Here is an 11,675-nt window from a genome sequence, read left to right as displayed (position 1 = left end):
CTAAAACTGAAAAAAATATATAATTTTTCTTTTTTAAGTTTGAATTTTACCTGAAGCTTAAGGTATGTCTCGAAGCTGCGCCTTCTTCGAAGATACGTAATAAGTAACTGTCGTGACTGTGGTAGGCCTCCCATTTATTACGCGGAAAGCCAGCATAAGGTCGTCGACCCGTTCGCGATAACAAGTTCGTTTACATATCGTAACGATGTGTCTCACTTCAATGAGCAAAGAAACAACAGTTCGAACTGCGAAAAGCTCCGTGTAATGAAGCGCCGATGAGGTCGATTTGCAACAGCTTCCAAAGTGAGGTTTCGACAAAAACCAAATCTGCTTACTCGGACGTGTGTACAGACGATCTCTTCTTATGCGCAAGTTTTAAGAGTATACGTTTTACGATTTTAGAAATTTAACGTTCGCTTCCCGGATATATATGCACGTCTGTTTTTAGATAGCCTACATCGATAAGAAACGGTACACCTTTCCAGCGCTTATCGGCCAGGCAAACAATGTCGAGTCACGAGGCTGTAGACCCATCCGAGGCGTCTGATACTGCTCATGCACAGAGCGGCTAATGCGCATGCTCGGAACACCTTTTCGTGTCGGGTAGATAAAGAAGGCAGTGCGCAGAAGGTGATTATCAAAATGGTCTGCCATAGAACACGAGGAGAAATTGGAGAAGGTCGCCCTGCTTCCAGCGATGTTCTGTCATTCTTGAAATGCGATGGCCACTCAAAACACTTGCCTCATCTTGATACTTTTTGACATAAGCCTGCTGCATCATTTCAAAGTTAATTGTTTTAGATTTGCCGAGCTTGACGTAGAATTAACGTTCGCTGTTGCTCTGGTTTGCGATCCACGGTGAAATCGCCCTAGTCCTCGTGCACGTGGTCACAAAAGCTCCCGTAGCGCAGCCTCAAATGTCCACAGAAGGACGCCCTTTGACATAATGAGACATAAAGGTTTCTGCCTTCGACAGGTCTGCGCGCATCACCTTGCTGCTCTCTTTTTAAGCTTAAAAAAAAATCTCGATACTGTTTGATTGCAGGTCGGGGGGATCGGTGTCCCGAGTGGGCTCGCACACCGGCTCGTAGCACGTGGAGCGAAAGCTCGCGCTGCAGAACCCAGGTACCCTGGGTTCAATATACCGATCTCACCAAGCGTTCCACGCATGCGTGAAGCCGCCATAACTGTAGTTCGTAGGAGGCAGATGCCAGTTCACGAGGCAGCTCATGCCGCCTCGTGCTCCGCTCGCGCAGACCTTCAGCAGGGTTGTCGCGCGTGCAGAAAGACTACAGCTCCCACGATGCATGTCGGCAGCGGTGGCGTACTCCAACCAGCTGCTGAGATCGGTCTATTCCCGCGGCCCTACCATTTCGAACTGGATGAGCATCGTACGTACAGCAGTATATCACTACTGCGTGGTGCACGTTAAAGCCCCAGGCTTGTGGTTGTATTGCGCGGGCTAAATTGCTCATCTACAGCTGAGAGACAAGTCGCCCATTAAAACTGACTACGTTCAGGCTGTATAAACGTACGCACACCCCAATTATTTGTTTTGATCACACCTTCTACACCCTGGAAGACAGTAAATATTCTTGGTTTATTAGCTAAGAACGCCGAAGCAGGAGTCAGAAAGCAAGTAGCGTCAACATAATAAGCCATGCCCTTCTTTAGTTGTCACCGCGAGAATGAAAGTGGACAGAAACGAAAGAAACGTATCGTTCGTGCACATCCAATTTTTTTTTTCTTAGAACAAATCCTAAATTATCTTTACTCTCGAAGCTTTGTGCCATCCATACACACAATACTAATAAAACAAAACATAAGGTACGTGTAAGTCGTGTCTTTTGTCCATATTCGCCAGCACACCGACGTGAACACCCGCTCTGGTTTTACCTACACTCCGTGTTTCGATAGACCTAATTAGGCAGCGTCATGGTTGTGTTAAAACCAAATTTATCAAAATTTAAAAAAGAAGGGGATGATGAGATTTTAGGCTAGGTGGCGCAAGCTGCCGTCCGTTACGAAGGGTATAGACATTACCATCCATCCATCCATCCGTTGTCTTTGTGGGCTCGTTACTTCCGACTCAACCAATCACGCGTAGAAAAAGGCGCAAGATTGCGGCGCATGCACTGTGCGTGATTCATTTTAGTCGGTTATAGCAGCTTGGGGGTCAACAGATCCATCGTGCCGTTATACATCCATCGAGCAATTGCGTCGAATTACGTGCCATTACATCCATCGTGTCATCACATCCATCCAGCAGCTTCGTTCAAAAGCGTGCCATTACATCCATCGGTCACGCAGGTTTATTTTTTTTGTTTGACTATCCTGTATGATTCTGTATCGAAGTTGCTTCATCGAATGCCACTTCTAGCGATTGTCAAGTCATCGAACGCCGTTTCATTAAACGCAAATATTTTCTTCATGTATGTTTTCTTTCTTTCTTTGATTTCAGATTTTTTATATTTTCAGGGTGGTTCTAACCAACCTCCAGCGTTGTTTTAAAGCAGGAACACGACTCGCGGACAGTTTATCGGATGCTGCGTTCTGGGTCGACACAAAAGGAAGCTCTAAACCAAGATTTTCTTCCCGTTCAGCTCGATTGTTTCTTATTCGAGAGCAGCTCCAATTCGAGGTTTATACGTTTTCAGCGATTTTGACAGAACCGCCTCGGGGGTTACTTTTCGGGGTTTATCGGCATTTACAAAAAATACTGAACCCTAATTATAGCAAACGGACAAAGGCGATGAGCCCGGTGACGAGGCGCGGCTTGATTGCACTTATCCCATCGTAGCGTCGGCTGCAATCGGGCTTACAGCGAAACGGACCATAGAAACCTCGCGCTCATTCCGTAAACATAAAAACTCAGTCTCCTTCTCCTTCCCTCCCCCCTTCCCTGAACCCCCCCCCCCCCCCCCACATAAAAAAAAAATATTGATTTGTGTGGAGTAGCGTCACCTAAATAGAGAAAACATTATCGCTCACGACTCGTGATTCGGTGCGCAATCAACCGTACTAGTTTTAAAAAGCCCTTATCAGCGTGTGAAATTAATCAGTTCAAATCTCGCTATATAGCGCTATCGCCAATAGCATTTGGTAAACTCAGATACTGGCTGCTCCTCTTTTAAATGCCTCCCTTCCAGGCGCACAACTCCTCCCCCTTCCAATTTAAATCAACCGCCTGTGAGCTCTTGCAGCCGCACGGGCCAATAAACATACCCGCAGCGTACCACGTGACCATGTAATATCGGACGCGACAATGTGGTGAATGTACGGCCACGCTCAACCTTTCCGTTGCTGGACCGCTTTAGATGTTTGTTAGCATTCTCAACGGTCCGCTTGAAAGTGGGACACGGCATATCATATTGTATATACCGAGTCCGTAAGAGGAAATGAAACCCTGTTTTTCAGTCCGCATAAAGAAACGACGTATCGCAGAAAGCTGAAACCCTCTAACAATCGGTGAGGGTGGGACTGCCAGTTCGATAACATGACGTTACCTGGATCAGAGGACAACGAACAAAGATAAGTTTATCTCTGAGCCGACTTTCACCTAGGCCTGATAATGATCGAACCAAGGAATACTATTGTGTGTGCCTGTGGCAATTATTTCGGCGAAGAAAATCTTGTCAGCGAGGAAAAAAAAAAAAGCAATATTATATTTCACGCTCAAGTTCTATTTTGTTAGAATAAATGCCACAGGCGTCCACCAGGTCATCTCTTGGTTTGACAAATAACTTATAGACGTTGATCATGATGTAGAAAACCCGAACAGGTGAAAAGACGTTCTTTTCCCCTGTCTTTCTTCTTCGACCAAGTTTCCCTGCTTTTACCACAGTCTCGGGTTTTCTACATCATGATCAACATCCACCAGCTCGCCTGCGCACTCACTGTTTTTCCAGCCTATAGGCGGACGTCGGCTCAGAGAGAAATTTAGTTGTTACTATTTTATATTTTGATCGAAGTATCGTCACGTTCGAAAACTTTCGCAGTCTATCAACACCACTAGCGTAACATTCTCACGAAGTTTCAGTTTGCTCCGATGCGTAGTTTATTAATTTCGGGCCCAAAAAATGAGTATCGTTTTCACTCACCGACCCGGTATAATTTTCGTGAATAATATATATATATATATATATATATATATATATATATATATATATATATATATATATATATATATATATATATATAAAACGGCTCCCGAACCGCTCCCATTTCCGCGCGTTCAAGACTCACCTGTGAAGCTCGGACGACGGACAATCTCTTCGCTGGAGCGTGATGAGGAAAGAGCGTTCGACTGAGCCGCTCTGTGCCAGGTGAAGACACACGGTCGGACACGCTCCCTATTTGTATGCCGGGCGGAGACAGCAAGATTGCCTGATATCCCGCCGAAGAGCATTTGAGCTGGAAGCGGCGCGGGGAGGATCGACATTGCACGCCGCGTTGACAAACTCCGCGTATTTACAAACGAAGACTTCGGTGCGTAATCACAACAAGGCCGCGTGACACCAACCGGAAGGGGTGTCCAACGACCAGTGAACTCCCCCCCCCCCCCCCCCCCCCCGGAAAAACCTCAGATCAACACGGCGACGTTTTGCTAAGGAGCTTTCCCACTGAAGAAGCTAAGAGTTCTAGTGAAATGGTTGGTTTTCTGGAAAATTCGTTAGTCAACTAGGTTAAACCGGAAAGGGCACGCCTTGCATTTCCTTTTTTTTCTGTTTTGCTGTGAGTATATGTGAGAATGTGGTCGTTTGGTGGTGTTGCTGTTGGTGCCTGGGAAAGTACGCCTCATTTCACGCGTGCCACACTTCTTCGAAATTGAAGAACTATCTGTGAAACATGTTTTGGTAGCTCGGTATGACGTTCCTCTCTCATGATTCTGAGATACCGATGTAGAACTTGAGTGCGCGCATTACGGCTCAGAGCGTGTGAACGTTGCGGGTGACACCTCCACGGGTTTTCACGCAAACGTCTTGCGTTTGTGTTGCGCTGAACGATTTTATCCTGTGCGTTTCAAATATTTGTTCTACACATGTCTCGATTTCTCTTTACTGCTTGCCTGTCGTCACCGCTGCGAGGTTATGTGGATGTCGTGGCTGTACTCTTTTCGCAATATAAATACAGAATAACTATCCGCTAAGACTGATAATGTTTTTTTTTTTTATGTCGATGTGGTTATGTTATGTGGATGTCGTTGCTGCACACTTTTCGCCATGTAAATACAAAATAACTAGCCGCTAAAACTGATAATGTTTTTTTTTTTTTTTTTTTTTTTGTGGATGTGGTTATGTTATGTGGATGTCAATGCTGTACACTTTTCGCAATGTAGATACAAAATAACTAGCCGCTAAGACTGATAATGTTTTGTAGAGCGTATACGCTTTCTAAAAACCTACCAAGTGACGAGCAATTAGGTTTCCACAAGCTGGGATAGAAGAATGTAAACCATGCGAGTCTATTGACTGGGAACGTTAAAATGCAGTTACTCTTGAAAAGACGCGCATTGTGCACGTTCACAACGCTCTTCCGTAATAAAATTGTGAAGATGAGGTGTTTTCGTAAATCTTAAATTTGGTAAATTTTTTGTTTGATGCTGGATGCTGTCTGAGACATCCAACTTAGCTCTGTGGACATATCTAGAGAATTTTTTTTTTAAATACCCTCCGGTTGAAGCAATTAAAACGTTCAGCGGTTTTTTTTTTTTTTTATTTTTTATGTTCATAGTTTTTGGCATCTAGGGAACGTACAGAAAACTCGTCTTTCGCATCATCGGGAGCATACCTGCAGAACAATTATTTTTATTCGAGTTACTTCTGAATCATACAAAAGAAAATCTCAAATTTTGCATTATAAAAAAGCAAAGAGCTATTTTTAGGAACTCTCTTTTATCGTAGTGAATTCTGGGGTCTAGCTCCGAGAATACACGAATTAACACACTGTAATCTGAAACTCTTTGATTATCATCGAAATATTACTCACAGTCTTTCACCCCGGGACAAATGGTCTCGACCGCTGAATTCCCTTCGAGTAAGCGAAGGCGGCTAATTACAATCACGTGCCTTTGCCTAGCGATACCAAAAAAAAAAATCGTTAATCAAGAAACAAGCCGTGTAGTTTTAGCAATTTCTCTTCTAGTGAACGCCATATGAACGTTCAAACTATACGCTATAATTTAAGACCCTCAAAATAGATTAAAATTAGATTTGTATGAATGCCTATACTATTAATTATAACAGCCTACTACAATTATCCAATCAAATCTTACCAAAAAATACACGTGGTGATAAGAAGTATCTGGAATGACGTCATTATTCATTGTCCCTTTTTAAACCCTCGTCAAGCAACATTGGCGGTCGCCATTCCTTCTCTTTTTAGACTTAGGCTAGGTGGCGCAAGCTACCGCCCGTTACAAAGGGTATAGAGATTAACATCCAACCATCCACTCATTGGGCGGCAACGCGTGTGGTTGGATCCAAGCGCTCGCCGAACTCTGACGCAACCCTCGCTTTGAATGCAAGCTGAATCGAGATCACGCCGAAAGCTGACGCAGCATTCGTGTCCAATACACGTTCAGAGCACGTGCTTAAACAATGACGGCCTCGGATGATTGGCGCAGCGGCTACTAGATGGCGCGCACTTTTGAAAAGGGTTTATTTTGGTAGTATTGCAAGAGACAAATAAAAATGCGACCTATTTTGTCCGAGCGGGTAGGCTTTGCGAGGCGCAGCGACATATTACATCAGAAAAACGAAGTCAGCTGCATTACGTATCTATTCTCATTCAACACACCAACTGTTGGCCCGGTTTTCTCCAGTCAATTTCCATGCAACATGCAGTCGCCACCGATAACTGTAATACCAGTAATACAATTTAAAGGAAATGATCTCATTAACAAGGACGGGGAAAAACCTCGGCCGCGTACAATGGCATTGCAGCAAAAATGTGCACGAAATTACAAGACAGTCATTAATCACCTGAACAGATTGCATGCACTGTCCTTGCAGACGATGAATTCGAAAAACACAAAAGAGTGCATTTCATGTAGTATAAATGAATTTAAAGAACCAATTCAGTGAGGGAGTTGAATCACTGCTAAGCCTTAGAGGAGCCAGTGCCAATGCAATTTTTTTTCTAGAAGGAAATTTAACAGTTTTTGGTATGGTATATCGCAACATTTGCATACCATAGTTAGTAGAACAGTAGACAACCTTCCAACACTTCATGTGTCTAGTTAAATGACCATGTTGATTTGGTGTCAATGCCGCTATGGTTGACAGCGATTTATAATGTTTCCTTTTTTCTAATTTTAAACTCAGGATCAATCTGTATTCACAAATACTATATATTTTTAATAAACTAAACTTCTTAAACAAACTGCCTGTATGGATATCATAAGGCAGGTTGCATATTATTCTAATCATTTTTTTTTCTGCAGTAAAACTAATTTTTGCAGGTTTGTGAATGAAGTGTTACTCAGATGAGAATAAAATAAAGAATTGTTAATTAGTAGCTTTATATTGACTGGGAGTGTTTTACCGTTACGGAATGTCCGACCTATGACTGTTGATAATTTTGCAAGTGGTTCATTTGGCTGTCCCACGACATATGTTCCGAAAATATGACTCTAGAACTTTTAAAATTACTAACGATTTTAATTGGCGTAGCATCAAGCACGATGCCTTTCGTTAGAGTAACACACTTTTTCTTGGGTCGAAAAATGTTAGCTTTAGTTTTCTCAGTATTAATTTCAAGCAGTTATTTTTTCCCCGTGCCCTAAGTTTGGACAAAGTGTCATTGGCGATTGTGACAAGATCATTGCTAATATTTGAAGAAAATATTAGGCTACTATCGTCAACTACTGTCATATATAGGCGTATATGAAAAACTGTGTAGGACATGTTTACAATGTCATTAATGTACAGATTAAAAAGAAACGGTTCAAGAATGCTCCCCTGTAGGACGCCTGAGTGAATAGTTTTAACGTCAGAAGAAAATCGGCCAATAGAAACACGTTGACAACGTTTTCGCAGGGAGGAGAGTAGAAGTTCTAGAGATAACCCGCGGATACCATAGAGCTCCAAATTTTTAAGTAAGATATTATGGTTGACAAATTCAAAGGCTTTCGTTAATTTCTCGAAGACACTGAAAACCTCTTTTATTTCCTCAAAATTTGTTTTAAAATATATTCCTTTTGTTCTAGTAATGCTAATTTCGTCGATCAAAAATTTAACTAAACGACTGCGTATTAATTTTCCTATGCCTTTGAACAATAACGGGAGGATAGAAAGGGGTCGATAGTTGCTGGGAATATTTTTATCTCCCTTCTTATATAACAGTGCCACTTTCACCATCTGCATCTTCTCAGGAAGTAACCTCGTTGTTAAGGACAGATTAAAATTGTAACACGGACAAAGTGCTACAAAGTCAAGTATGCATTTAATAGGTCGAATTTGCAGATTGCCGCAGTCACAACTACTGCTATTTTTCAGTTGCATGAAGACGGAGCAAACCTCAGAAGTCGTGACGGGTTCAAGAAAAATAGAATGGTTATTTCTATATTCTAAGTAACTGCAAGACGCATCTGTTGTAGTATTGTCACTGATTAAGCTTGCAAAATAGTCACTGAAAGTGTTAGCTAAAGAACTACCATCCAAGTACACCCCTTCATGGGCAATGCTATCTACAGGCTGTCTATTCGGAACGCGATTTAAAACAGAGTTTATTTTTCTCCAGACAACATCCGCACGTGTAGATTGCGACTGAAAAGACTTTGTATGATAAACAGCCTTAGCATTTCGTAGTACTTCTGCTAATTGATTTCGATATACTTTAAAACTTAAAAGCTGAGACGGTTCTCTTGTTTTAAGAAATATCTGGTATAGCATTTTTTTTTTTCTCAATTTTCTTCAATAATTTATTCGTCATTCATGGCTTGCGGATCTTTTTAGACACTTCCAAGGTTTCATAAAGAAAATAACGATTGTAAGTAGTGGTAACTTCCCTCAAAAGTGTATTATACGCGAGATTAACATAATGATGTAATACGCAAAAACAACAAGAACGAAAACGAAGGGAGAACTGAACAGGACGCGGCGTAACTTTCAATCAGACTTGTGCCTATCTCAATTACTGTACTCAATATACTGTATCTTTTAAATACTTTTTGAAGTATCTTGGTATTTTGCAAATACCTTTGATCGAGAGTGTTTGATACTCTATTTTAATTACAATTCCGAGTAGCTTCTACTCATTATCTTAAATACATTTTTGGCATTCCGCCATTTTCCGAGTTTTTCCATATGAAGTGGCGTGGGCGTGGCACGAGCAAACGTGAACATTCTTTCGAGCAACCAAATCCTGTTGCTAGCTCCGATTAGCTACGGTAACTTTGACTGAGCTCGTGAAAACATCGCCTTTTTGCCGATTGTGACTCATATTTAGGCCCATAGTTCGTACAATGAAGGTTCTTCCCTCGCCTTCCCAAAGGCGCCTTTTGTTTCTATAGGGTTTCTCCCCAAAAAATCCTCAAACAAAGGGTGTGGTTTTATGGAAGTAAAGATGCCACCTTGAGGCGCAACGCAGACCGGGAAACGACCTACGACAACAATAAAGACTTGAGTGTCAAGTCTGCATTGTTGCAGACTTTACACTCAAGTCTGCATTTTGCCGCTTAATTTGGCTGGAAATTATTCCGCTAAATTTAGCGGGAAAATTTTTCCGCTAAATTTAGGGTGGAAATTTTCCCGCTAAAATAAGCGGAAACATTTTACCCTCGTGCCGTCACGCGTGACGTCACGTGAACGAATGTGACGTCACGTAAAATTTTCGCAAAATTTTCCGCTAAATTTAGCGGGAAAATTTTTGTAAAGTTCCCGATAAATTTAACGGGAATATTTCTCAGCTAATTTTAGCGGTAAATTTAGCGACAATGTCCCGCTAAATGGGAGGGGAGCAGGAGAGGAGGAGGGGAGAGGGAGGGGAGGGAAAAGCGGAGGAAGGGCCTACCCTCCCCTCCGTACCCCCCCCCCCCCTCCTCCACATCAAGAGCTGCGCTCTAATTCGGCACAACAGGGAATTGTAAACGTGTTCCATTTTTTTAGAGCGCAGCTCTCTGGCGCCCGTTTCCGGCTTGAATGGTGTCGCCGTAGCCGTCGCCGTCCGCGTCGGCTTAACCGCGCGCGTTGCATTGTGGGAAGAATGAAAGCGGGCGTAACCGCGCGTTGCATTATGTCAAAAATTTTCCGCTAAATTTAGCGAGAAAATTTTTCCGCTAAATTTTGCTGGAAATGTTTCACAATATTTCCCCGCTAAATCTGGCGAGACAATTTCCCCGCTAATTTTAAAGGAAAATATTCACGCTATATTTCCCTGCTAACTTTAGCGGGAAATTTTCCCCGCTCAATTTAGAGGGAAGTTTTTCAAGTTTAGCAAAAATTTCCTAAAAGATTTTGCAAAAAATTTCGCGACTGCGTAAAAAAAAAACGCTCTGCCCAAGGTTTTCTTTTTTTTTTCTTGCGCATTTGCGCGTTTGAATTTAGTTGAAATTATCGTACAGTCGTGGTTCAAATAAATTTGCGGTGACCATTGTTCGCTGAAATCCAGCGAACTGGACGGCACGCTCCCACGTTTTTTTCGCCCTTCTGGTGATGTTATACTGAATTCATTATACTTAAAATCTGAGACAAGTTATCACACTCTCACTTTCCCCCCCCCCCCCAAGTCTAGGTTTTTGCGGGTGTCTGTTGTGGCTTATCAGCTCACGTGCCGTGATCAACGTTAAAACCAAAGGTAAACATAGATATCTGATTCTAAAAGCGAAGCATTATATAATCACCGACAGTTAAAAAAAAACGAAAGGCATGGCCTCTTTTGTTCGCGCTTCCTTCTTCCTGACAGACAGGCCTACGATTGCCTCTATTTTATTTCACAACTATACCGCTAACAACAACAACAACGAATCGCGAGGCAGGAAGCGCGAACATGATAAACCATATCTTTCGTGTTGTACCTTTTTTTTTTATTTACCTGTGTTTACCTTTGCTTTTGAACGATGGTCACGGCACGTACACTGATAAGTCACAACGGATACGCGCGAAAACCTACTTGGGGAAAAAAAAAAGAGAATGTGATATCTTGTCTCGGGTTTTACTGATAATGAATTCAGTATGACATTACCAGAAGGGCGACAAAAATGTGGAGGCGTGCCGTCCAGTTCGTTGGATTTTAACGAACAAGTATCCCCGCAAATTTCTTTGAACTGCGATTGTGCGATGACATCAACGGAGATACCGACGCGTGAGTGTGTGAAAAAAGAAACACCTCAGGTAGGGCGTGCACGTTCCAAGGGAAACGGCGGCGACGCGCTGCCACAAGGCCATATCGTGCAATATCGGTGGACGAACTCTGCTCTGGATCGAGTATACGCGTCATGTCGAGTGTGACGAACAACCACTCAGATGAATTGTGGTGCCGTTGCGGCAGAAGGGTTTGCAATAGTTAGGTTTCATTCCAGGTCATGACGCCTGCTGCGAGTGAACGAAATAGAGAAATAGTGACAGAAATCGCGGCATTGGCAGATCGTATCGCCGAAGAATGAATCCCAAAACAAGAAGAGAATTCTGTGGTTTTGGACTCTAGTTTTCGTCAAATTCGGAGGGTGTTGTCCG

Source organism: Ixodes scapularis, unplaced genomic scaffold, assembly GCF_016920785.2.
Source record: "Ixodes scapularis isolate PalLabHiFi unplaced genomic scaffold, ASM1692078v2 PGA_scaffold5__190_contigs__length_132052651, whole genome shotgun sequence".
Lineage (NCBI taxonomy): Eukaryota > Metazoa > Arthropoda > Arachnida > Ixodida > Ixodidae > Ixodes > Ixodes scapularis.
This window is presented reverse-complemented; position numbering follows the sequence as displayed.